The 26,829-nt window shown below is 44.7% G+C and overlaps 1 long non-coding RNA gene across 2 annotated transcripts; it reads left to right on the top strand.

Moving 5' to 3' along the window:
* The first annotated feature begins 13,758 nt into the window (after positions 1–13,758).
* LOC123185257 (uncharacterized) lies at positions 13,759–16,737 on the top strand. 2 transcript variants are annotated; one of them, XR_006493270.1, is made up of 5 exons: positions 13,759–14,126; positions 14,926–15,580; positions 15,707–15,944; positions 16,066–16,153; positions 16,332–16,737. It is a non-coding gene; the product is annotated as an uncharacterized lncRNA (long non-coding RNA). The 2 variants fall into 2 exon arrangements; XR_006493269.1 differs by having other exon boundaries at positions 13,759–15,580.
* Positions 16,738–26,829: the final 10,092 nt, after the last annotated feature.

The raw sequence follows: 26,829 nt of genomic DNA, 5'->3' as shown, positions 1-26,829 counted from the left end.
ATTCAATATTGGTGATCAAGTGTGGCTACACCTTCGCAAGGACCACTTCCCACAAGAACGCAAATCCAAGCTTCATCCACGAGCAGATGGACCCTTCAAGGTGCTTGCACGTTACAACGACAACGCTTACAAGATCGACCTCCCGCGCAACAAGTACAATGTGAGCGACATCTTCAACGTCAAAGATCTCTCTCCTTTCCATGGTGATGAAGATTTTGATCCGAGGACGGATCTTCCCCAAGGGAGGGGAGATGATGCGGAGCATCCCAAGGTCACCATCGTCTCACCAAGTGCCTACCGTGCCCATGACTCGATCTCATGCAGGAGCTCTTGAAACCGAGGTGACATCTCTTCTCTCACAATTCCACTTCAATGCGCATGAAGCATGGCTACTACCTCATATGGATACTCTGTGCATACTCAGGTACAATGGAGAAGCTAAGGAGCAAGGACAAGAAGAAGAGGAAGATGGACGAGAAGACGGAGAAGAAGAAGGGATGCAGGAAAAGTCCCAGCCAATGGACGACCGGCCGGAACCGGACGTCCGGCGCCTGAAGCCTCAGCCGAGCCCCAGCCAGCGGACGTCCGGCCCAGACCGGACGACCGGTGCCCCTGCACCCAAAGCAAACGAGCGGACGTCCGGTCCGGCCCGGATGACCGGCGCACCAGCACCCGAGGCAACATCAGCGGAAGTCCGGAGCCTCCGGACGTCCGACGCCCCCTTCACAGAGCAGAACCAGCGGACGACCGGAGGACACCGGACGTCCGGCAGTTCCTGAGACACCGGACGACCGGTCCCCAGCGGACGTCCAGTATCTGGCTGCGTCCAGATTCAGGCCCGAGGCCCATGTACCCCTTCACTTCGCCCCTTTTGCACTTAGACTATAAATAGACCCCCCATTCATCCTAGCTAGGGTTAGCGTTGGTTTAGCTCATACTTCGATATAGATCTTCGCTCATCCGTACCGATCTCCTCCTCGAGAGAGACTGCGGCCCCTCTTCGGAGAAGATCAACTTGGATTCAAGACCCCCCCTTTTGGGCGGCCCCATCAAGACCTCCTTCTAGGAGAAGAACCGGTTACTTGTATCATCCTTTGTTGACCTTGGATCATCGTGTATCTGTTTGTGTTTCGGGGATCCAGCACATGTGTGATCTATTTCTTGTTGGTTGAGTGTTTCTCTTGTGTTTCCCCTCGTTATCCCCCTCGTGTTATTCGTGTTCCTCATAGGGATCCGCTTCTTTCGTGAAAGATCGGCCATCTAGGGTTCCACCTACATCACTTTATGGCCAATGCTTTATCAGGCGTCGATTTTGTGCGCTGCTGGATATCCTGGAGCATCTTACCATTAAGTCGCCGCTCCGGTTTAATGTGTGAGTACACTGGTGAAGTAGAAGACCCCCAACGTCACATCAACATTCAGTTAACCAATGAAGAAGTCACTGAGGGTGTTAAGAAGATTTTGAATGAATCGGAATCTGTTTGCCGCCAAACCGGCTTGAACCCCTTCTACACAAAAAACAAACCGCCTGCTGTAAGTACTGTCTTTCCGCTTCACGCTAGATATCTTATAGACTGTACAACCTGTGAACACCCTTCTGCCTGTTTATAAACAGGGTGATGATCCGTTATGGAAGAAGAAACCTCAAGAGAAAGCGGCAAAGCCATCCTGTCCTAAAACAAAAGCCTTCAAAAGAACCTCAAAGCGGAAGGCAGCTGAACGCATCAGCATGGAACTGGATGATGACGTGGATGAACCGGAAGCTGAGGTAGAACTTGATTCAATTGGCTCCCTTCTCATGCATCTCATTAACAATGATACTTATCAGGATGACATGGAGGGCAGCTAAGCTGATGATGTAGAGGTAATTACCCTTTCCTCCGGTTCAGGCTCGATGCCAACACAAAAAATCCGTCAAGCAGTCCGAAAAGTAAGCTTTTCTCATCCTCTTGCTCATTTGGACCCAATATTTATTTTGAAGAAGCAGCAGTACAAGGCTCGCCGCACAACCCGGCACAGCGGCCAAAAGGTCACTTCAGCCGGTTTACCTGATACCCCAGTTCGAAAGCGCCGATTTGAGGTCTCACCTCCTTCTGACAATTCTTATCCCAAGGCAGGTTATTTCCGACAACCTCTTAATCCGTCTGATTCAAATTATCAAGTGACACCTCCCACATCTCCTGGCGAGTCAATAGTGACCCAACTTCCTCCCCTCAAAACTATAGCTGGGTAAGTACTAAAACCCCTTCTTTGAATGTGTCCATACCTTGTATACTATGCTTAACTTTTGCATCTTTTCCTGTTTTTAGAGCCAAAGCCAGACCCAGCAAAAAGGCTCGGGTGAACAATCCGCCTGAAGACCAGGCGGCTCATGAACCGGAGCAAATGGTTGAACCGAAACAAGCTATGGAACCGAAGGGTCCAAATCCTGAAGCTACTTTTGATGAGCCACCCCTCAAGATCACAATCTTGATGAACAACCAGAAGTTGACATTGCTACGCCTGATGCTGAACCGGCCGATCCAATCCAAGCTGATGACATGCATTCTAGTCCGGTGAGAGCTACTGAAACCCCATCAACTCCAGAAAAAGCTGCTGGAGACAAAGAAGGTGATGTGATTATTGCCGGTATGGGCCACAACTCTCCTGGCCATCCTGTAATCTTGGCCAAACATAGTGCCAAGGAAGAGCGTGCTACCATGCAAAAAGGCAAATGGAGCACTGACTTGTCAAGCTACGCCCATCTGAACGCTGAAGAACTCCACTCCGGCTTTTTAAACCGTCTGCACTCAAACCGTGATTACGAAGCCGTTTTGGTGAACCTAATGAAAGAACGCTATGAGGTATTTTCATCACCTTTCCTTTCTTGATTTCGAAGTATAAACATCAGCCCAAGTAGCCCCCAAGGGCCGGTTTATGATATTAATCGGAAGTGGGGACTTTGTAATATCTTAATCCTTGCATGCTGATTCTCCATATGGCAAGTCATCATTTAGAAACAAATCGGTACTTTATCATTATATTCATGTAGTTTTCATCGGTGTAGCCCCCACGGGCCGGTTTAGCCTTGCGAGGTAAACCGGGTCTTGACTCAATGTGTCAACTTTGAATAGATGTACATTAGCCCCCAAGTGTTAAGGATAATGCTTGCATTGTGCTTGAGACTTGTGAAAGTATGTTAATGATAGAGCAAATAGGCATTAGCCCCCAAGTACAAAGTGCATAACTTGTTATACGCTTGGTATGTCATGACCTATTTTGATATTATGTCTCATCTTTGTAGGCTGAGTTGAGCAATAGGGATGCTCAAACCGATGATCTTCAAGAGAACGTCAAATCTCAGCAAACAGAGGGTGCCAAAGCCAAAGAAGAGCTGACCATCGCCTTAGCAGCTATGGAGAAGCTGAAAGCAACTTTTGATAAAGAGCGTGCAGATTGGGAAATGGAGAAGTCCGGTTTAACAAAGAAGGCCGAGGACGCTGAAGCAGCCCTGAAGCCGATGGTTAACGAACTGACCGGCTTAAAGCGGCAGATTAACGCCATGACTGCCGCTGTGTTTGGTAAGTACCTCCTTGTGCAGGTTGTCGAAGTTATAAGTTCTTATCAATGGCTGGTTTACTGATACTAAACCATGACAGGGACCCGCATTGCTCATCTGCGCTCTGACATACGGATGAAACTTAAAGCAGCCTACACCTTAATAGAGCAGCTGTTCTCTGGATCCCAACGTGCCATTTGCACTGCAGCCTATAACAAGCCGGCGCCATCGTTGATAAGGGAAACAATTGAGAAACTGGCCATGCTACCTGCCTGGATCAATGAACGGAAGAGATCAGCTGCAAGATCAGGAGCGCTGACCGCGCTAATCCGGGCCAAGGCATGGATTCCAGATCTTGAACCGACAGATATCATCAAAGGGTATCCTGGCATGAAAGAAGATGGCTCAGACTTCAACAATGACGATCTGCGAAGGCTGACAAAGAAGATGCGGCCAATAGCAAGCAAACTGGCGGAAGACACAGATTTATCTCATTTCCAACTGGTTTATGATGCTAAGGGAAAGAGGCAGCCTGCGGGGATCCATGATGTTGAAGATCTTGTGCCTCCAATTCGTAAGCATACTTACGCTGCTGACATTGACCCCTCTAGCGTTATCTATGAAGAGGCTGTCTTTCAAGCTTTAACCGGAATCGATTGGTCGATGGTTGATTTCCAGCATCTGGGGAGGGATGAAGAGGAGGTAACTGCGCAAGATGACCCTCAATCGTCAAGCCGTCCCAATGAAGAATCCTAAACCGGCTGCCGGTTTATCAGCTACAGTCTGCCACTTCTTGAAAACAATTATTCATTTGGGCCGTTTTGAAACGCCTTGTAATAGGATAGCAGAAACGCCTCTATCTGCCATGCCATCGAGCATGTTTAGGTTGCTTGATACTTTGAAAACTTCCTTCACTTTTGGGATCTATTTATGAATAGTCCATTATGATTTGTGTTCCTGCATACAAGAACTTGAAAGCGTCCTAGTAGTTTACCACTGGACGGGTCATGATGCCCAAAAATATATACATAACTTGGATGAATAACCAAGATTTGTATTAAGCAGATAACATAAATAATATCTGTGACATACCTCGTTGGCTGAACAACTGCTTGTATGGTAAAGGTGAAAAACACCAATCCAGAGTGTTGATAACTCCTTGCCCTCTTGCCAGTTCATATAGAAACCATATTGTGCTAGAATAGCCGTTGATTTGTTCGTATAATGCTGGTGACATCTAGTCAAAACCAAACCGGAGCAGTACGCTACCGGTTTAAAACTGATCATGTACTGGCAACTAAGCGTTGAAAGTCATGCCGGGTTGTCATGAACACCGGTCTTATCAGAAAAATATTCATAAATCCCTTATCATAAAAAACAGCAAAGACAAAAGAAATATGCAAGGCTTTTCATGGGCTGCCAGGCCCTAAATCGAGGCTTTTCATGGGCTGCCAGGCCGCTGAGTTAAACCATTTTTGCAAAGCCTTTTAAGATGGACCTCAATCTTTAACCAAGCACCGTTTTAACTTTGACAAGTTCAAGGTCCATGGGATTGACTTGTCAAACGTTCTGTGGGTCATACCAGGTTTACCTCGACGGAGTGGCTTAGTTAAAGAGGCAGGATAACCCGGAGTTTTAGGTGAATACACCTGGCTTCGAAGCCTGGCTTGATAGCCTATTACAAGGGTGCAAGGTCATTTTTCTTTGAGAAGCAAGGAGCCCCCAGGTAATATTTGAGTTGTGCTCAGTGGTTTACCTATGTTTGAGTTGTGTTTAATGCAACTGACTCTCTTTGGCTCCACATAATTTCCTTTTGGCATGAAACTTATCAAGAGGTGTAGCTATGGTGTGAAGACAACCAAGACCCCTAGTGATATCCCTTTTTGGTTTTAAACCGACCTAGAGGTGTAGCTATGGTTCGGATACGACCAAGCCCCCTAGTGATTTTCTTTATATCTGTGTGGCCGTATAGGCCGGGTTAATAAAATACCGCTTTGTCAGTAGAAGCTCCTATAGGCACACACATGATGTAAAAAGAAAAGAGACCCCGCTTTATTCGAGGCTCCGATTTATTATATAATATATACATTGTCATAAGTATGTACATAAGAAGAGCATGTGGCTCAAGTATAGTAAGGCCGAAGAAGAGCATATTCCATGACCGCTTGGTCTCCTCCTTTGATTTACGTGAGTCTTTGTGCTCTCGAACATCAATGAGGTAGTATGACCCATTGTGCAGATTTTTGCTGACCACAAAAGGTCCTTCCCAAGGTGGGGATAACTTGTGCATATCAGTCTGATCCTGGATGAGCCGGAGCACCAGATCGCCCTCTTGAAAAGTTCTGGTCTTAACCCGGCGGCTGTGATAACGTCGGAGATCTTGTTGATAAATCACCGAACGTGCTGCTACAAGATCACGCTCCTCATCTAACAGGTCCAGTGAGTCCTGACGTGCCTTCTCATTGTTAGCTTCAACATAAGCCGCCACACGGGGCGAGTCGTGACGGATATCACTAGGAAGAACCGCCTCTGCTCCATAAACCATGAAGAAAGGCGTGTAACCCGTAGATCTGTTAGGTGTGGTCTTGATGCTCCATAACACAGAAGGTAACTCCTCCACCCAACAACCCGGTGTCCGCTTTAAAGGAACCATAAGTCGGGGTTTAATACCTCTCAAAATTTCTTGATTTGCCCTCTCTGCTTGACCATTAGAATGGGGTGAGCCACTGATGCTACATCAAGCCGGATGTGCTCACGTTGGAAAAATTCCTCCATCTCACCCTTTGACAGATTAGTACCATTATCAGTAATAATACTATGTGGGAAACCAAACCGGAATATCACCTTTTTGATGAATTAAACCGTCGTGGCTGCATCACACTTACTGACTGGCTCTGCTTCCACCCACATGGTGAACTTGTCAACTGCCACTAACAGGTGGGTCTTTTTGTCCTTGGATCTCTTAAAGGGTCCAACCATATCAAGCCCCCAAGTTGCAAACGGCCAAGTTATTGGAATCATCCTCAACTCCTGAGCCGGAGCATGAGCGCGGCGCGCAAATTTTTGACAACCGTCACACCTTTTGACTAATCCTCAGCATCACCATGAGTTGTTAACCAATAGAAACCGTGACGAAAAGCTTTAGCCACCAAGGATTTTGAACCGGCATGGTGACCAGAATCTCCTTCGTGGATTTCTCGCAAAATCTCACAACCCTCTTGAGGAGATACACAACGCTGAATTGCCCCTGTGACGCTGTAACGATGTAACTCCCCATTGATTATGGTCATTGACTTGGAACACCGGATTATCTGCCGGGCCAAGGTTTCGTCCTCTGGTAACTTGCCCCGGTTCATGTAAACCAAGTATGGGACTGTCCAATGCGGTATAACATGCAAAGCTGCCACCAATTGGGCATATGGGTCAGGAATAGCCAACTCCTCCTTTGTTGGTATCTTGACCGATGGATTATGTAGTACGTCGAGGAAGACATTAGGTGGGACCGGTTTATGTTGAGAGCCAAGGCGGCTTAAAGCGTCCGCCGCTTCATTATTTCGCTAGTCTATATGGTCAACTTGATAACCCTTGAAATGACCAGCCACGATGTCCACCTCTCGTCGATATGCAGACATGAGTGGGTCCTTAGAATCCCAAGTGCCAGATACCTGTTGGGCCACCAGGTCAGAGTCACCAAAGCACTTAACCCGGCTTAAGTTCATCTCCTTAGCCATCCTAAGACCGTGGAGTAAGGCCTCATACTCAGCTGCATTGTTAGTACAAGGGAACATTAAGTGGAGAACATAACAAAACTTGTCACCTCATGGGGAAGTTAATATGACTCCAGCCCCCGAGCCCTCCAATTGCCTGGACCCATCAAAGTGGATAGTCCAATACGTGTTATCTGGCTTTTCCTCTGGTGCTTGTAGCTCTGTCCAATCATTGATGAAGTCCACGAGTGTGTGGGATTTGATCGCTGTGCGAGGTGTATATTTGAGCCCGTGAGGTCCAAGCTCAATAGCCCACTTGGCAATCCGGCCAGTTGCTTCTCTGTTTTGAAGGATATCTCCCAGAGGGGCTGAACTGACCACTGTGATAGGATGACCCTGAAAATAATGTTTGAGCTTCCGGCTTGCCATAAACACCCCATACACCAACTTCTGCCAATGTGGATATCTCTGCTTTGATTCGATAAGCACCTCACTGATATAATAAACCGGCCGTTGAACCGGATACTCCTTTCCAGCCTCCTTGCGCTCCACCACAATAGCCACACTGACAGCCCGGGAATTAGCAGCCACATATAGCAATAATGGCTCTTTATCAATCGGAGCCGCAAGGATAGGTGGTTCAGCTAACTGCCTCTTCAAATTCTCAAATGCTTTATCAACCACATCACTCCAGACAAAGTCATCCGTTTTCTTTAACACCTGATATAAAGGGATAAGCTTCTCCCCTAGACGACTGATAAACCGCCTCAAAGCCACAATCCAGCCTGCTAAACACTGAACATCATTGATACATGCCGGTTTAGCCAAAGAGGTGATAGCCGTGATCTTCTCCGAATTAGCCTCAATGCCCCTGTTAGACACTAGAAAACCCAAGAGCTTGCCTGCCGGAACACCAAAGACACATTTGTCCGGATTAAGCATCATCTTATAAACCCAGAGGTTATCAAAGGTTTCTCTTAAGTCATCTATCAATGTTTCCTCCTTCCTGGACTTTACCACAATATCATCCACATATGCGTGAACATTGCACCCAATCTACTTATGAAGACAATTCTGAACACAACATTGATAAGTCGCCTGGGCACTCTTGAGCCCAAAGGGCATGGAGAAATAGTAGAAGGCTCCAAAGGGAGTTATAAAAGTTGTCTTCTCCTGGTCCTTAACTGCCATTTTGATCTGATGATAACCGGACTAAGCATCCAGAAAACACAAACGGTCACAACCCGCCGTAGCATCAATAATCTTATCAATACGAGGGAGGGCAAAGGGATCTGCTGGGCAGGCCTTGTTCAAATCTGTGTAGTCTACACAAATACGCCAAGTGCTGTTTTCCTTAAGAACCAACACCGGATTAGCCAACCACTCCGGGTGAAACACCTCCATGATAAACCATACGACCAATAGCCGAGCTACCTCCTCACCAATAGCCTTGCACCTTTCTTTGTTTAAGCGGCGGAGAAACTGTCTGACCGGTTTAAACTTAGGATCGATGTTAAGTGTGTGCTCAGCGAGTTCCCTCGGTACACCTGGCATGTCAGAAGGCTTCCATGCAAAGATGTCCCGGTTCTCACGGATGAACTCGATGAGCGTGCTTTCCTATTTGGGATCCAAGTTAGCGCTGATGCTGAACTGCTTGGATGAATTGCCAGGAAGAAAATCAACCATCTTAGTGTTTGTGGCCAATTTAAACTTCAACGCCGAATCGTGCTCTGTAGTTGGCTTTTTCAAGGAAGTCATGTCTGCCGGATCAACTTTGTCCTTATAAAACTTCATCTCTTCCGTGGCACAAACCGACTCAGCGTAAGCCACATCGCCTTCCTCACATTCCAAAGCAATCTTCCTGCTCCCATGTACTGTGATGGTCCCCTTATGACTTGGCATCTTAAGCTGCAGGTAAACATAACACGGCCGTGCCATGAACTTGGCATAAGCCGATCGCCCAAACAGGGCGTGGTACAGACTCTTGATTTTCACCACCTCAATAGTCAATGTTTCTGACTTGAATCATGGTCTTCTCCAAAGGCCACCTCTAGAGCTATCTTGCCCACTGGATATGCAGACTTACCGGGCACCACACCATGAAAAACGGTGTTCGACGGTTTAAGATTCTTCTCTGTCAACCCCATACGGCGGAAGGTATCATTGTAGAGAATATTGATACTGCTTCCCCCATCCATGAGCACCTTGGTGAACTTATACCCCCCAACCTGGGGTGCTACCACTAAGGCCAGATGACCCGGATTATCAACCCGGGGTGGGTGATCCTCTCTACTACATAAAATGGGTTGCTCAGACCAGTGCAGATACTGAGGCACTGCCGGTTCAACAGAGTTCACGGCCCTATTGTGAAGTTTTTTATCACGCTTGCACAAGCTAGTGGTCAAGACATGATATTGTCCACTATTTAACTGCTTTAGATTGCTCTGATAACCCGACTGCTGCTACTGATTCCCCTGATGGTTATAACCTCCCTGGTTGCCCTGGTTCCCTTGATTGCTATGGCCGGTTTGATTGCCTTGAAATCCTAAACCGGAGCTTCCACCTCCATAACCCGGCCCATGAAAACCACCTCCTGAACCACCGGACGGGCAATTGTCATATTGAAACATATTGGAGTTCTTGAATTCTCGCATGATATAATAGTCCTTCCAAAGATGTGACGCTGGCTTCTCCTTTGATCCATGCTTTGGGCAAGGTTGATTTAACAGGCGCTCCAGATTGGGGCCTGAACCTCCGCCACTCTTGGGTTGTTTGCCCTTACGACGCTGACTGTTATCCTGAGCATTGGTGTTAGCCACAAAGTCCAAACTATTGTCGGCCTTGCGCTTACCATTATTCCCATGACCTGCCGGGTTATGCTGCTGTCCCTTGGTGTTGCCGTTCTTCTTCCCTTTCCCCGGTTTTTCCTCCTCTGAGTCAGGGTCTTTGGTATTATCTGAATCGGCATACTTAACCAAAGTGGCCATAAGCATTGACATATCATTGTAGTGACGTTTGAGCCTTCCTAACTTCTGTTTTAGCGGCAGAAACCGACAATTGCCCTCCAACGTTAACACTGCGGTATCCGCATTGATGCGATCCGATGAATGCAGAATAGTTGAGACCCGCTTGACCCAATGGGTTGTAGACTACCCATCCTCTTGAACACAAGCGGCCAGGTCCACAATCGACATAGGTTGCTTACAAGTATCCTTAAAATTCTGGATAAACTGGTGCTTTAATTCGGCCCATGATCCGACAGACTTAGCTGGGAAGCTCTTTAACCAAGTACGAGTTGTCCCCTACAACATCATGGTGAAGTATTTAGCACACACCGCTTCATCCACATCTAACATCTCCATTGCCATCTCATAACTTTCAACCCATGCCTCTGGTTGCAAATCGGCGGTGTAATTGGGCACTTTACAAGGTCCCTTGAAATCCTTGGGTAGTCGTACATTACGCAAAGGGGGGGTAAGAAACGGCACCCCTAAAGAACTGAAGACCACACCTAGCTCTACTGAAGCAGTAGGGCGAACCAGAGTAGGTTGACGAGCTGCATACAAACCTGCTAACTCGGCTTCCCGACGCGCACGGCCATGATCCACCACATCCTGCACATTAGCGCTGCCACCTGCCGGGTTGTGCCCTCGCGGCGAGTTACGACGACGTGCACTGCTTGATACGGCCGGTTCATCGTCAACGTGCCTACTATAGCTCTGACTCGGACGGGGGGTGGAATGAATCCTCTCACGACTATGCCAATAAGCCTGCTGCTGGTTCAAAGCTGTTTGAAGGAGCTCTCTGGCCCATCGTGTCTCAATCGCAACTGGCGACTCGCCGTCAGCTGGGAGTGCTGCTAATCATGAGGCGGCGGCCACAATGTTGTCTAATGGGTTGGAGTAATGCCCCGGGGGCGTCGGAACATACTGTGGTACAACGTTGTTCTGGCGAGGCGGGTCCATCGTGTGCAGCTGAACTGGCGCTCCTGTTCCCGGCGCCTCCATCCGGTTTACCACTAGCTGGTTATAGGTCCCGGCTCCTGGTGTGTTGAAGAGATTTCTTGGCTCATAACCCGGCGGGAGGTGCGACTGGTATCTTCTTCTCATGACCTCCTCTGAGGCATTCTGGTCCAACCTAAGCCGGTAGGACTGAGCTTCCAACTCGGCCCTTTCTGTAGCCATCCTGGCGTTTTCTGCTGCTAGGTCCGCTTTAGCCTGAGTTATCGGATCTTTTACCTTTGCGATCTCCGCATTATGCTGATCTCGGGCTGCTGCGTCCACCTCCGCGGCCATCAATGTTGCCAAAGCGTCGAACAAATCAAACAAAACTTGAGCGGGAGGCAGCGCTGAGCCCCCTGCTCCCGCTAGCGTTGTTGTTGCTGAACCGGAAAGCATTGCCACGGCAATGGATGAATGATGCGCTGGTTGTGTACCGGCCATGAAGATAGCGACCTGGTTTGGCAGATCGAGGGCGTCCGTAATACTGTTGCCATCGGATCCTCCTCTAATCCGGCCGTCCCGCAACTGATACATCGATTCAGTCTCTCCGGTTGAAGGTTCGTCATCAGAACATACAACAGTTTCTCCATCAGATGCCGGTCCATCCTCATATTCCGCCCCATGGATGACACCTACGAAGACATGCCTTGCTGTGGGCTGAACCGGGGAAGGGCTTGCACGCTGAGCCGTCTCGATGATGTCGGTGCAGGTGTCCGGCTCAGGACCCGGTTCGCCGATCTTGCCGATGAAGACGTGGATCCCACCAAAGGGGACCCGATACCCGTATTCGACTGAACCGGCCTTGGGACCCCATCCTGCGTCGTCAATGTAGAACTTGCCGCGACGACTCTTCGTCATCCGTCCCATAGCGTATCCCTTGAGTCCATCAAAGCTGCCCTTCAAGAACTCGAAACCATCGTGCGATAGCCCCACGGTGTTACAAAACATGATCATCTCATACAATAATTTATATAATCACGTCTTGACCATATCACATCGCAACATGCCCTACAAAAACAAGTTAGACGTCCTCTACTTTGTTGTTTCAAGTTTTACATGGCTGCTACAGGCTTCTAGCAAGAACCGTTCTTACCTACGCATCAAAACCACAACATGGTATAGTTATTGTGTGTTTGATCTTCAAAAGAACCCTGTTCATTGAATCCGATTCAACTAAAGAGGGAGAAACTGACACCCGCCAGCCACCTATGTGCAAAGCACGTCGGTAGAACCATTCTCATGATTGCGGTCATGTAATGTCGGTCCGGGCCGCTTCCTTCAACAATACCGCAGAATCAAGAAACAACTAGTGACGACAAGCAATATGTATATACCCACGCCCACAACTCCTTTGTGTTCTACTCGTGCATATAAGATCTACACATAGACCTGGCTCGGATGCTACTGTTGGGGAATGCAGTATTTCAAAATTTCCCTACGATCATGCAAGATCTATCTAGGGATGCATAGCAACGAGAGGGGAGAGTGTGTCTACGTACCCTCGTAGACCAAAAGCGGAAGCGTTTGTCAACGCGGTTGATGTAGTCATACACCTTCACGATCCATCCCGATCAAGTACCAAACGTACGGCACCTCCGCGTTCAGCACACGTTCAGCTCGATGACGTCCTCGCCTTCTTGATCCAGCAAAATGGTCTAAGTAGTAGATGAGTTTCGGCAGCAAGACGACGTGGTGACGGTGTTGGTGAAGAACAATCTCCGCAGGGCTTCGCCTAAGCACTACGAAAACGATGGCGGATGATAAACTAGAGGGGACGGGGTTGCCGGCACACGGGTTGGTGTTTCTTGATGTGTCTTTGGTGCTAGAACTACCCCACTATTTATATGTTGAGTCCTGGGGTCAAAACTTGGAGCAAAAGCCTCCTCAAAGTCGGTTTTGCCCGAAAGGCAAGAGTCCCACTCGGACTCCAAGACCAAACGCCACAATCCTTGGCATCTGGCCCAGACGCCATGGGGCTCGGCGTTTGGTGCCCTCGCCTCCGCAAAACTCCTTTTGCATCGACCTAAAGCCTCGTGGGCTTCACCCCTTGGCCAAACCATATCATCCTATATATCGATCTTTACCTCCGGACCATTCCGGAGCTCCTCGTCAAGTCTGTGATCTCATTCAGGACTCCGAACAACATTCGGTCACCAACATACATAACTCATCTCTCCCTAATAATAAAGCACGGATTGAGTCTCCGGGTTCACCGTCACAATATCCTTCTTCCTGTGAATTTACGCTTTCAGTTTTTTCACCTATATCATTTTCTACATTTGAGGTGGTACTAAAAACGATTCGTACGATTGTCCACAAATCACTACAAAGGCCTGAGCCTGCAGACAAGCCGGCACACGTCCCGACTGGTGGGCCTATATTGGAACGTGTACAACTCAAATTGGTCATCAAACTAGATCGAGTCTGGATGATTGATCCACCGACCACCAGCAGCTGCACCCGTGGTTATAAATAAATCTAAGAAAACTGCAGCAGTCGTTCTTTTGTGCCAACTGCGTCACCGAGCGCGTCGTGGTCTTCTACTCCGCCGATGGAGCCAGGCTCTTCTTCGAGTGTGACGGCGCCTTGCACGTGGTCAGCGCGCTCACGAGCCTCCACCTATGTGCCCCGCTCTACGATGCCTGTGACACTGAGCACGCCGCCCTCTGCTGCCAAATCGGCGCCCACCGGGCCATTCTCTGCGCCGGCCGTCGTGCGCTGCCGGACTGCGGCGGTGGAACCTCCCCCGTGGATGCTTACACCAGCGGCTGCGCTCCCGCCGAGATCGTCTGCATCTTCTCCGTCGACGCATCGTCGTCACATGAGGACTTCGATGCCTGGCTCGCCGACAACCTCCCCCAAATCCTACACGAGGTTCAGGTACAACATCTACTTGGGTTAATTTCTAAATTGCACTTCTTTTTTTCGCCTGTATATGCAATTGAAGAAGACTCTTCTTGATGATCTTGCGTGCCAAATCTTACATGCACAGTTTGATTGTGTGATCCAGCGACAAAATTCATTGAGTAGTGGGAATGGTATAGAGAAGGGAGAATGATGATAATACAAAGTGGGTGAGAGAGTATGAGTGATTAGTGAAGGGGCATAGTCTTGGTACTACACCATCGTACAAACAAGGAAGTGGTTAGTGTGCTATCTTTGATGTAAAAAAGGAAGATTTGTTTCCTGACTCATCTAATGGTGGATCGATGATCTAAGAAGCATATTCAGTTCTTCTCTCAATTTTTTGGTGCCAAGCTTGATCTTTATCCAACTGACTGACTGACTAAAAGTACCTTCTAATCACTATTGAACACATATATTAGTTTGTTTGACTGTATACACCACATAAAGAGAAAAAAATGAATTCTAAAAAAGTTAGACATAGATACTACAGAACCAGTGGACCCTCAAGAAACAAAAGGCTCACCTGAAGGATTTTTCCTTAAAAAATGTATTAATTTGACTATTTGAGTGTGCAAAATGTGCAATTGCAATCTTTCCTTTTCAAGGAGAACAGGGGACTGCTACATACTCAATATGGATGGAGGCTAATTATTGATCTTCCAAGTTAAAAATTTGAAAATAAATTCATTTAGTAATGGATATATGGTCAAGAAAGGATGGCTTTCCTTAAAGATACATAACAAAATCATGTTCGTGTATGTCCGACTGACAGATGAATCAATATCCTTTCAAGTTTCAACCCAGCAACCTTTGTGTACATACATGTGTTATCAAGGATGCACGGATCCATTGGCATGCGTACCAGACATCCCCTGACTAATTCTATCAGTGTCATTCTTAACAAGGTAAGTATGATTGCCTAATCTCTGATTTTCTTAATTGATCTTTGGTCCTTGATCCGTAATGTCGTTATATTTTATTGATTTTATAAATGATCTCAAACAGAAATATACCATTTTTAGGCTACAGTTCCTATAACTTGCCTTGTCAATTTGATAAAATTACATGTGTGATGGAGGTTGTAACTTATTACAGTTTACATTGTCAAAATTCTTCAAACCCTATGTCGATCCTCACTATCTTTGAAACAATCTGATTTCTGTGTCATTGCTAAGAATATGTATATATTTGGTGTGCTAGATTTTCTGATGTAAGAGGAAGCTATTCGACAATCCTGCTCAAGTTGGTATAGATTATATCGATTTTATTCAGTAAATATTAATGCTTGATAGATGAAAGGCTCCCTCTTCTGCCCTTCTTTTCTCCATCCTCTGTAGGTCGCGAGCACATGTGAATCGTTGTCGTCAAGAGCATGCTTGTGACATCATTACTATACGTGATGCAGCGCAAAAGGATGTTGTCAGGAGGTACAAACACATTTAGTCATTTCCTATTATTTTCCTTTCCCGTTTTCGCCGTCATATATAAAGTATCTCCATTGTAACGCACAGCCAAATTTGTATTATTGAAAGTTTTAATCATCCTTGCTGCAGTTAAGTGTTCAAGCGCAATCTCTAGCCAAGTTTCCTTTGTTGTTGTGTTGAATTTTCGGGAAAGGCAGCAAAGCAGCTCGTGGCATCTGTGTCGCGCCTGCTCCGCCGCTGCCTTGACTCGCCGACGACATCGCCCGTTGGGCTGCAGGGGTGCAAGACGACCGTGGGGCCCATTGCATGGGTGCTGAGTATGCTTGATTTCCATGTCGGAGACGAAGGCCCTAGAGCTTGGTGGCTTGTGAGTGATGTTTTTTTCCTCCCGTTGCAACACATCGATTGATTTATTCATGCATCCATCAATTTACTCTGAATTTTTTTCAGTCATCAAATATTAACTGGATTGACTCGTGGATATGCAGTGTGACAAGTCGTGTGAGATGAAGGTGGTGAACCATCTCAATATGAAGCCAAGTATGTGGTGGATTTTCCATGGATGATGGTAGACCGGTAAGGTTTAAAGTTTGAGTTGTCAAATTTTGTGTCACCGAGCTCCTGGACGGTCAAACCTATAAAGTTCAGTTAAGATTTAGACTACATATGGATTCCTGTTTGTTGCCGACAATGCTATAATCACGCTAACTATGTGCATGGAGTGTACTAGAGATGATGCAAAAATTGCTTGCAGATAGGCGGCTGGGTGCATGAATAATTGTCAAGGTGGCCGAAGCTAGCGCTATTTTTGTTGGACTGAAGGAATTGTATAAGTTATTTCGAGGCTCCCTAGTGGTGGAGATCGACTACGCAGTGGGGAAAGGAGCTAGGGGTTGATTTTGTAAGAAGATCATTGTCCGACGCAATTATTGTTGATATTAAATCCGCCGAAGCTCCTGGAGACCTTATGGTTGCGGAAGGTGTCGCGGACCAATTACATGCTCTGCTATGGAAGGAAAACGATGCAGCCTTGACGTCGGCCTAAGTCTTGATGTAATCCTCAAAAGAGATATTGCTTGCAGATTGGTTATATAGAAACATGCATGTTGTAGGACTGTTAATTTTTGTTTTGGAATACTAAGATCTGTTCAGATGCTTTCCTTACTCTTATGGATAAAAAATTCACAAGATAGTGACTGAAATACGTTGGTTTTACTCAACTTGCTGCTGCTTGATTAGTACTCAATCAAGATGAGGGTGACCATGATAACTGGTATTGAGTATAGGTACATGCACTGAATTTTCCATTGTGCCAAAACTAACACATCAGAATCTTTCAATTTGGTGCTACCATATTTCAAAGTAAGAACACGATGATCCACAGGAATCTTATTATGTAGGCATATATAATCTCAGTTTTTTACTGTGTATAAACTATGATAGGAGTAGGCCCACATAAATGTGTATCCAGTTTTGCCTTCTACTGATCAATTACAAAGGGGATGTGCTGGACTAACTGGCCATTCCTATTAAAACAAAGGAGTGGAACTGACAATTTTTCAAACAATAGAGGTTGTCTTTCATATGGATTTTATTATTAGATACTTGCAGATGTGTTTCGCTTCCTTAGATCATGTTTGATTCTTAAAAATTTAGATGTTTCATGTAACTATCAATTATGCAACTTGCAGTCCCTGTACATTCTTTTTTATCAGCTCCCAAAAAATATTTCGGTTTATAAGCATCATACATTTTAGTCTATAAGTAAGATTATGAGTTGATCCAGTGTCGTAAACAAGTCAGTTGAACATGTTTGTTCTACTAGTTTTAGGCAACAATTCACGTGCATACGAAGTTTGATTCCATGTGAAGTCAATGATTGATTTTTTATTGAATTCTTCAGTTTGTTTGGTGAAGCTACATTTAGCAAAGAAGACATGTTTATTTGTGGGAATTAATTTTCGCAGGGAATATCCATCCATCCATGCATAAGACTGACAATCTCAATTCTTTAACAATGTGCACTTGGCCTCTACTCTGTCGTGCGTGGAGATAAGGCTGGGACATCTATTGTATTTTGTACAATCTTACACTGTAAAATAATTTGTGGTAGCAACCATGTTAACAAGGGCGCAAGTTTTTTCATACATAATTTCAGAAGTACTACATCCATTTGTAAATATGTGACATTTTGGTAGTCTACAGAGGGAGTACTATATAAAAATTGGCTGATTTCCCTAAGTAAATAATGGCTAAAGTTTTTTGAACCATTTATTTCTGAGCTACAGAGGAGAACAAATATGATTCATGGTATATTGTAATGATTTAATGGCAAAACGTTACATGATAAAAATATTGCACCACTACAATATCTATGCCACTAGCCTGATATTCGCATCACGCATTGTCCCATTGCAACGCACGGGCATTTTTGCTAGTATAATACTATATCGTCAACAGACATTAAGCGTGCAGACCATACGGGTTCAAGAACTATGTAAACATGACCGAGACATCTCTTTGGTCAAAACCAATAGCGGAACCTGGATGCCCATATTGGCTCCTACATATTCTATGACGATCTTTATCGATCAAACCGCATAACAACATACATTGTTCCCTTTGTCATCGGTATGTTACTTGCCCGAGATTCGATCGTCGGTATCATCATACCTAGTTCAATCTTGTTACCGGCAAGTCTCTTTACTCATTCTATAATCCATCATCCTGCAACTAACTCATTAGTTACATTGCTTGCAAGGCTTATAGTGATGTGCATTACTGAGAGGGCCCAGAGATACCTCTCCGGCAATCGGAGTGACAAATCCTAATCTCGATATGTGCCAACTCAACAAACACCATCGGAGACACCTGTTGAGCATCTTTATAATCACCCAGTTACATTGTGACGTTTCATCGCACACTAAGTGTTCCTTCGGTATTTGGGAGTTGCATAATCTCATAGTCATAGGAACATGTATAAGTCATGAAGAAAGCAATAACAATAAACTAAACGATCATAGTGCAAAGCTAACGGATGGGCCATGTCAATCACATCATTCTCTAATAATGTGATCCCGTTTATCAAATCACAACTCATGTCCATGGCTAGGAAACTTAAACATCTTTGATTAACGAGCTTGTCAAGTAGAGGCATACTAGTGACACTTTGTTTGTCTATGTATTCACACATGTACTAAGTTTCCGGTTAATACAATTCTAGCATGAATAATAAACATTTATCATGATATAAGGAAATATAAATAACAAATTTATTATTGCCTCTAGGGCATATTTCCTTCAGTACTGTTGGGGAATGCAGTAATTTCAAAAAAAATCCTACGCACATGCAAGATCCATCTAGGTGATGCATAGCAACGAGCGGGAGAGTGTGTCCATGTACCCTCGTAGACCAAAAGTGGAAGCGTTTAGTAACACGGTTGACGTAGTCGAATGTCTTCGCGATCTAACCAATCCAAGTACCGAACGCACGACACCTCCATGATCTGCACACGTTCAGCTCAGTGACGTCCCTCGTACTATTGATCTAGCTAAGGCCGAGGGAGAGTTTCGTCAGCACGATAGCGTGATGACGGTGATGATGAAGTTACTGACGCAGGGCTTCGCCTAAGCACTACAACGATATGACTGAGGTGGAAATCTGTGGAGGGGAGCACCACACACGGCTAAGACAACTGTCAACTTGTGTGTCTGTGGGGCGCCCCCTCCCCCGTATATAAAGGAGGGGAGGAGGGGAGGCCGGCCTTCTCTATGGCGCGCCAAGGGGGAGTCCTACTCCCAGTAGGAGAAGGTTTCCCCCCTTTCCCTAGTTGGAGTAGGAGAAGAAGGAAGAGGGAGAGAGAGGGAAGGAAAGGGGGGTGGGGGAGGCCCCCCACCCAATTCAGATTTGGCTAGGGGGGCCTCCACCTGGCGGCCTCCTCCTCTCTCCCACTAAGGCCCAATAAGGCCCATTGACTACCTGGGGGGTTCCGGTAACGCCCCGGTACTCCGGTAAATGCCCGAACTCATCCGGAACCATTCCAATATATTGATCTTTATGTCTCGACCATTTCGAGACTCCTCGTCTTGTCCGTGATCACACCCGGGACTCCGATCTATGGGTTCGAGAACTATGTAGACATGACCGAGACTCACTTCCGGTCAATAACAAATAGCGGAACATGGATCCTCATATTGGTTCCTACATATTCTACAAAGATCTTTATTGGTCAAACCGCATGACAACATACGTTGTTCCCTTTGTCATCGGTATGTTACTTGCCCGAGATTCGATTGTCGGTATCTCAATACCTAGTTCAATCTCGTTACCGGCAAGTCTCTTTACTCGTTCCGTAATGCACCATCCCGCAACTAACTCATTTGTCACATTGCTTGCAAGGATTATAGTGATGTGCATTACCGAGAGGGCCTAGACATACCTCTCCGACAATGGGAGTGACAAATCCTAATCTCTATCTATGCCAACTCAACAAACGCCATCGGAGACACCTATAGAGCATCTTTATAATCACCAAGTTATGTCGTAACGTTTGATAGCACACTAAGTGTTCCTCCTGTATTCGGGAGTTGCATAATCTCATAGTCATAGGAACATGTATAAGTTATGAAGAAAGTAATAGAAATAAACTAAACGATCATAGTGGTAAGCTAACGTATGGGTCAAGTCAATCACATCATTCTCTAATGATGTGATCTCGTTCATCAAATGACAACTCTTGTCCATGGCTAGGAAACTTAACCATCTTTGATTAATGAGCTAGTTAAGTAGAGGCATACTAGTGACACTCTGTTTGTCTATGTATTCACACATGTACTAAGTTTCCGGTTAATACAATTCTAGCGTGAATAATAAACATTTATCATGATATAAGGAAATATAAATAACAACTTAATTATTGCCTCTAGGGCATATTTCCTTCAGTCTCTGATATGTCCATTTTGCATCATGCTTTTATATCAATATTTATTGCATTATGGGTTGTTATTACACATTATGTCGCAATACTTATGCCTATTCTCTCTTATTTTACAAGGTTTATGTGAAGAGGGGGAATGCCGGCAGCTAGAATTCTGGGTTGGAAAGGAGAAAATATTAGAGACCTATTATGCACATCTCCAAAAGTCCTGAAACTCCACGAGAATTATTTTCAGAATATATAAAAAATATTGCATGAAAGAAGTACAAGAGGGGGGCCACCCACCGTCCACGAGGGTGGGGGCGCGCCCTACCCACCTGGGCATGCCCCCTGCCTCGTGGGCCCCCTGGTGGCCCTCTGACGCCCATCTTTGGCTATATAGAGTCTTTCATCAAGGAAAAAAAATCATAAGCTAGCTCACGGGACGAAACTCCGCCGCCACGAGGTGGAACCAATCTAGGGCTCCGGTGGACCTGTTCTGCCGGGGAAACTTCCCTTCGGGAGGGGGAAATCATCACCATTGTCATCACCAACGATTCTCTCATTGGGAGGGGGTCAATCTCCATCAACATCTTCACTAGCACCATCTCATCTCAAACCCTAGTTCATCTCTTGTATCCAATCTGTGTATCCAAACCTCATATTGGTACATGTGGGTTGCTAGTAGTGTTGATTACTCCTTGTAGTTGTTGCTAGTTGGTTTACTTGGTGGAAGATCATATGTTCAGATCCATTATGCATATTAATAACCCTTTGACTATGAACATGAATATGCTTTGTGAGTAGTTACGTTTGTTCCTCAGGACATGGGAGAAGTCTTGCTATAAGTAGTCATGTGAATTTGGTATTCGTTCGATATTTTGATGAGATGTATGTTGTCATCCCTCTAGTGGTGTCATATGAACGTCAACTACATGACACTTCACCATTGTTTGGGCCTAGATTGAGGCATTGGGAAGTAATAAGTAGATGATGGGTTGCTAGAGTGGCAGAAGCTTAAACCCTAGTTTATGTGTTGCTTCATAAGGGGCTGATTTGGATCCATATGTTTCATGCTATGGTTAGGTTTACATTAATACTTCTGTTGTAGTTGAGGATGCTTGCCATAGGGTCATAAGTGGGATGCTTGTCCACGTAAGGGAAGTACCCAAGCACTGGTCCACCCACATATCAAATTATCAAAGTACCGAACGCGAATCATATGAGCATGATGAAAACTAGCTTGACGATAATTCCCATGTGTCCTCGGAAGCGCTTTACTTTATATAAGAGTTTGTCCAGGCTTTTCCTTTGCTACAAAAAGGATTGGGCCATCTTGTTGCACCTTATTTAATTTCATTACTTGTTACACGTTAGAAATTAGCTTATCACAAAACTATCTGTTACCGATAATTTCAGTGCTTGCAGAGAATACCTTACTGAAAACTGCTTATCATTTCCTTCTGCTCCTCATTGGGTTCGACACTCTTACTTATCGAAAAGGCTACGATAGATCCCCTACACTTGTGGGTCATCAGCCTCCCACTTGCACTAGAGTCAATAATCTAGATTACGTTGTAATGATTCTAACACCCATGGACTTTTGGTGTTGATCATGTTTTGCTCGTGAGAGAGGCTTAGTCAACGGGTCTGCAACATTCAGATCTGTATGTATAATGCAAATTTCTATGTCTCCCTTCTTGACTTGATCATGGATGGAATTCAAGCGCCCCTTGATGTTCTTGGTTCTCTTGTGAAATATGGATTCCTTTGCCAAGGAAATTGCACCAGTATTATCACAAAAGATTTTCATTGGACCCGATGCACTAGGTATGACACCTAGATCGGATATGAACTCCTTCATCCAGACTCCTTCATTTCTGCTTCCGAAGCAGCTATGTACTCCACTTCACATGTAAATCCCGCCAGGATGCTATGCTTGGAACTGCACCAACTGACAGCTCCACCATTCTGTAAAAACACCTATCCAGTTTGTGACTTAGAGTCATCCGGATCAGTGTCAAAGCTTGGATCGACGTAACCATTTACGACGAGCTCTTTGTCACCTCCATAAACAAGAAACATATCCTTAGTCCTTTTCAGGTATTTCAGGATGTTCTTGACCGCTGTCTAGTGATCCACTCTTGGATTACTTTGGTACCTCCGTGCTAAACTAATAGCAAGGCACACATCAGGTCTGGTACACATCATTGCATACATGATAGAACCTATGGCTGAAGCATAGGGAATGACTTCCATTTTCTCTCTATCTTCTGCAGTGGTCAGGCATTGAGTCTGAATCAACTTCACACCTTGTAACACATGCAAGAACCCTTTCTTTGCTTGATCCATTTTGAACTTGTTCAAAACTTTATCAAGGTGTGTGCTTTGCGAATGTCCAATTAAGTGTCTTGATCTATCTCTACAGATCTTGATGCCTAATATATAAGAAGCTTCACCGAGGTCTTTCATTGAAAAATTCTTATTCAACTATCCTTTTATGCTATTCAGAAATTCAATATCATTTCTGATCAACAATATGTCATCCACATATAAAATTAGAAATGTCATAGAGCTCCCACTCATTTTCTTGTAAATACAGGCTTCTCCAAAAGTCTGTATGAAACCATATGCTTTGATCACACTATCAAAGCGTATATTCCAACTCCGAGAGGCTTGCACCAGTACATAAATGGATCATTGGAGCTTGCACACTTTGTTAGCACCTTTTGTATCAACAAAACCTTCCGGTTGCATCATATACAACTCTTCTTTAAGATATCCATTAAGGAATGCAGTTTTGACATCCATTGGCCAAATTTCATAATCATAAAATGCGGCAATTGCTAACATGATTCGGACGGACTTAAAAATCGCTACGGGCGAGAAGGTCTCATCATAGTCAGCTCCTTGAACTTGTCAAAAACCTTTCGCAACAAGTCGAGCTTTGTAGACAGTAATATTACCGTTAGCGGCAGTCTTCTTCTTGAAGATCCATTTATTCTCTATGGCTTGCCGATCATCGGGAAATTCAACCAAAGTCCACACTTTGTTGTCATACATGGATCCCATCTCAGATTTCATGACCTCAAGCCATTTTACGGAATCTAGGCTCATCATCTCTTCCTCATAGTTCGTAGGTTCGTCATGGTCAAGTAACATGACTTCCAGAATAGGATTACCGTACCACTCTGGTGCGGATATTCCTCTGGTTGACCTACGAGGTTCGGTAGTAACTTGATCAGAAGTTTCAAGATCATCATCATTAGCTTCCTCACTTACTGGTATAGGAATCACTAGAACTGATTTCTGTGATAAACTACTTTCCAATAAGGGAGTAGGTACAGTTACCTCATCAAGTTCTACTTTCCTCTAACTCACTTCTTTCGAGAGAAACTCCTTCTATAGAAAGGATCCATTCTTAGCAACGAATATCTTGCCTTCGGATCTGTGATAGAAGGTGTACCCAATAGTTTCTTTTGGGTATCCTATGAAGACACATTTCTCCGATTTGGGTTTGAGCTTATCTAGTTTAAGCTTTTTCACATAAGCATCGCAGCTCCAAACTTTAAGAAATGATAACTTGGGTTTCTTGCCAAACCATAGTTCATAATGTGTCGCCTCAACGGATTTCGATGGTGCCCTATTTAACGTGATTGCAGCCGTCTCTAAAGCATAACCCCAAAATGATAACGGTAAATCAGTAAGAGACATCATAGATCGCACCATATCTAATAAAGTGCGGTATGACATTCTGACACACATTTATGGTGTGGTGTTCTAGGTGGCGTGAGTTGCGAAACTATTCTGCATTGTTTCAAATGAAGACCAACCTCATAACTCAAATATTCTCCTCCATGATCAGATCGTAGAAACTTGATTTTCTTGTTATGATGATTTTCCACTTCACTCTGAAATGCTTTGAACTTTTCAAATGTTTCAGAATTATGTTTCATCAAGTAGATATACCCATATCTGCTCAAATCATCTGTGAAGATCAGAAAATAACGATACCCGCCGCGAGCATCAATACTCATCGGACCACATACATCAGTATGTGGTATTTCCAACAAGTCTGTTGCTCGCTCCATTGTTCTGGAGAATGGAGTCTTAGTCATCTTGCCCATGAGGCATGGTTCGCAAGCAGCAACTAACTTATAATCAAGTGATTCCAAAAGACCATCAGCATGGAGTTTCTTCATGCTCTTTACACCAATATGACCTAAATGGCAGTGCCAAAAATAAGTTGCACTATCATTATTAAACTTATATCTTTTGGCTTCAATACTATGAACATGTGTATCACTACTATCAAGATTTAGTAAAAATAGACCACTCATCAAGGGTGCATGACCATAAAAGATATTACTCATACAAATAGAACAACCATTATTCTCTGATTTAAATGAATAACCGTCTCGCATCAAACAAGATCCAGATATAATGTTCATGCTTAACGTTGGCACCAAATAATGATTATTCAGGTCTAAAACGAATCCCGAAGGTAGATGTAGAGGTAGTGTGCCGACGGTGATCACATCGACTTTGGAACCATTTCCCACGCGCATCGTCACCTCATCCTTAGCCAATCTTCGCTTAATGCGTAGCCCGTGTTTTCGAGTTGCAAATATTAGCAATAGAACCAATATCAAATACCCAGGCGCTACTACAAGCATTAGTAAGGTACACATCAATAACATGTATATCAAATATACCTTTCACTTTGCCATCCTTCTCCGCCAAATACTTGGGGCAGTTTTGCTTCCAGTGACTAGTCCCTTTGCAGTAGAAGCACTCAGTCTCGGGCTCAGGTCCAGAATTGGGCTTCTTCACTTCAGCAGCAACTTGTTTGCCATTCTTCTTGAAGTTCCCCTTCTTCCCTCTACCCTTTTTCTTGAAAATGGGGGTCTTGTTGACCATCAACATTTGATGCTCCTTCTTGATTTCTACCTCCACAGCCTTTAGCATTGCGAAGAGCTCGGGAATTGTCTTATCCATCCCTTGCATATTATAATTCATCACGAAGCTCTTGTAGCTTGGTGGCAGTGATTGAAGAACTCTGTCAATGACACTATCAACAGGAAGATTAACTCCCAGCTGAGTCAAGTGATTGTAGTACCCAGACATTCTGAGTATATGCTCACTGACAGAACTATTCTCCTCCATTTTGCAGCTATAGAACTTATTGGAGACTTTATATCTCTCAATCCGGACTTTTGCTTGAAATGTTAACTTCAACTGCTAGAACATCTCATATGCTCCATGACGTTCAAAACGGTGTTGAAGTCTCGGTTCTAATCCGTAAAGCATGGCACACTAAACTATCGAGTAGTCATCAGCTTTGCTCTGCCATGTGTTCATAGCATCTGGCGTTGCTCCTGCGGCGGTTTTGGCACCCAGCGGTGCTTCCAGGATGTAATTCTTCTGTGCAGCAATGAGGATAATCCTCAAGTTATGGACCTAGTCCATTTAATTGCTACCATCATCTTTCAACTTAGCTTTCTCTAGGAACGCATTAAAATTCAACGGAACAATAGCACGGGCCATTTATCTACAACAACATAGACATGCAAAATACTATCAAGTACTAAGTTCATGATATATTAAAGTTCAATTGATCATATTACTTAAGAACTCCCACTTAGATAGACATCCCTCTAATCATCTAAGTGATCACGTGATCCATATCAACTAAACCATGTCCAATCATCACGTGAGATGGAGTAGTTTTCAATGGTGAACATCATTATGTTCATCTTATCTACTATATGATTCACGCTCGACCTTTCGGTCTCAGTGTTCCGAGGCCATATCTTCATATGCTAGGCTCATCAAGTTTAACTCGAGTATTCTATGTGTGCAAAACTGGCTTGCACCAGTTGTATGTGATCGTAGAGCTTATCACACCCGATCATCATGTGGTGTCTCAGCACGACGAACTATAGCAACGGTGCATACTCAGGGAGAACACTTGTACCTTGAAATTTAGTGAGAGATCATGCTATAATGCTACCGCCAAACTAAGAGAAATAAGATGCATAAAGGATAAACATCACATGCAATCAAATAAGTGATATGATATGGCCATCATCATCTTGTTCCTTTTGATCTCCATCGCCAAAGCACCGTCATGATCACCATCGTCACCGGCTTGACACCTTGATCTCCATCGAAGCATCGTTGTCGTCTCGCCAACTATTGCTTCCACGACTATCACTACCGCTTATTGATAAAGTAAAGCAATTACATGGCGATTGTATTTCATACAATAAAGCGACAACCATATGGCTCCCGCTAGTTGCCGATAACTATGTTACAAAACATGATCATCTCATA

Source organism: Triticum aestivum, chromosome 2A (genome assembly GCF_018294505.1).
Source record: "Triticum aestivum cultivar Chinese Spring chromosome 2A, IWGSC CS RefSeq v2.1, whole genome shotgun sequence".
Taxonomy (NCBI): domain Eukaryota; kingdom Viridiplantae; phylum Streptophyta; class Magnoliopsida; order Poales; family Poaceae; genus Triticum; species Triticum aestivum.
The sequence above is the reverse complement of the archived record's forward strand: the minus strand, read 5'-3'. Positions and strand labels throughout refer to the sequence as shown.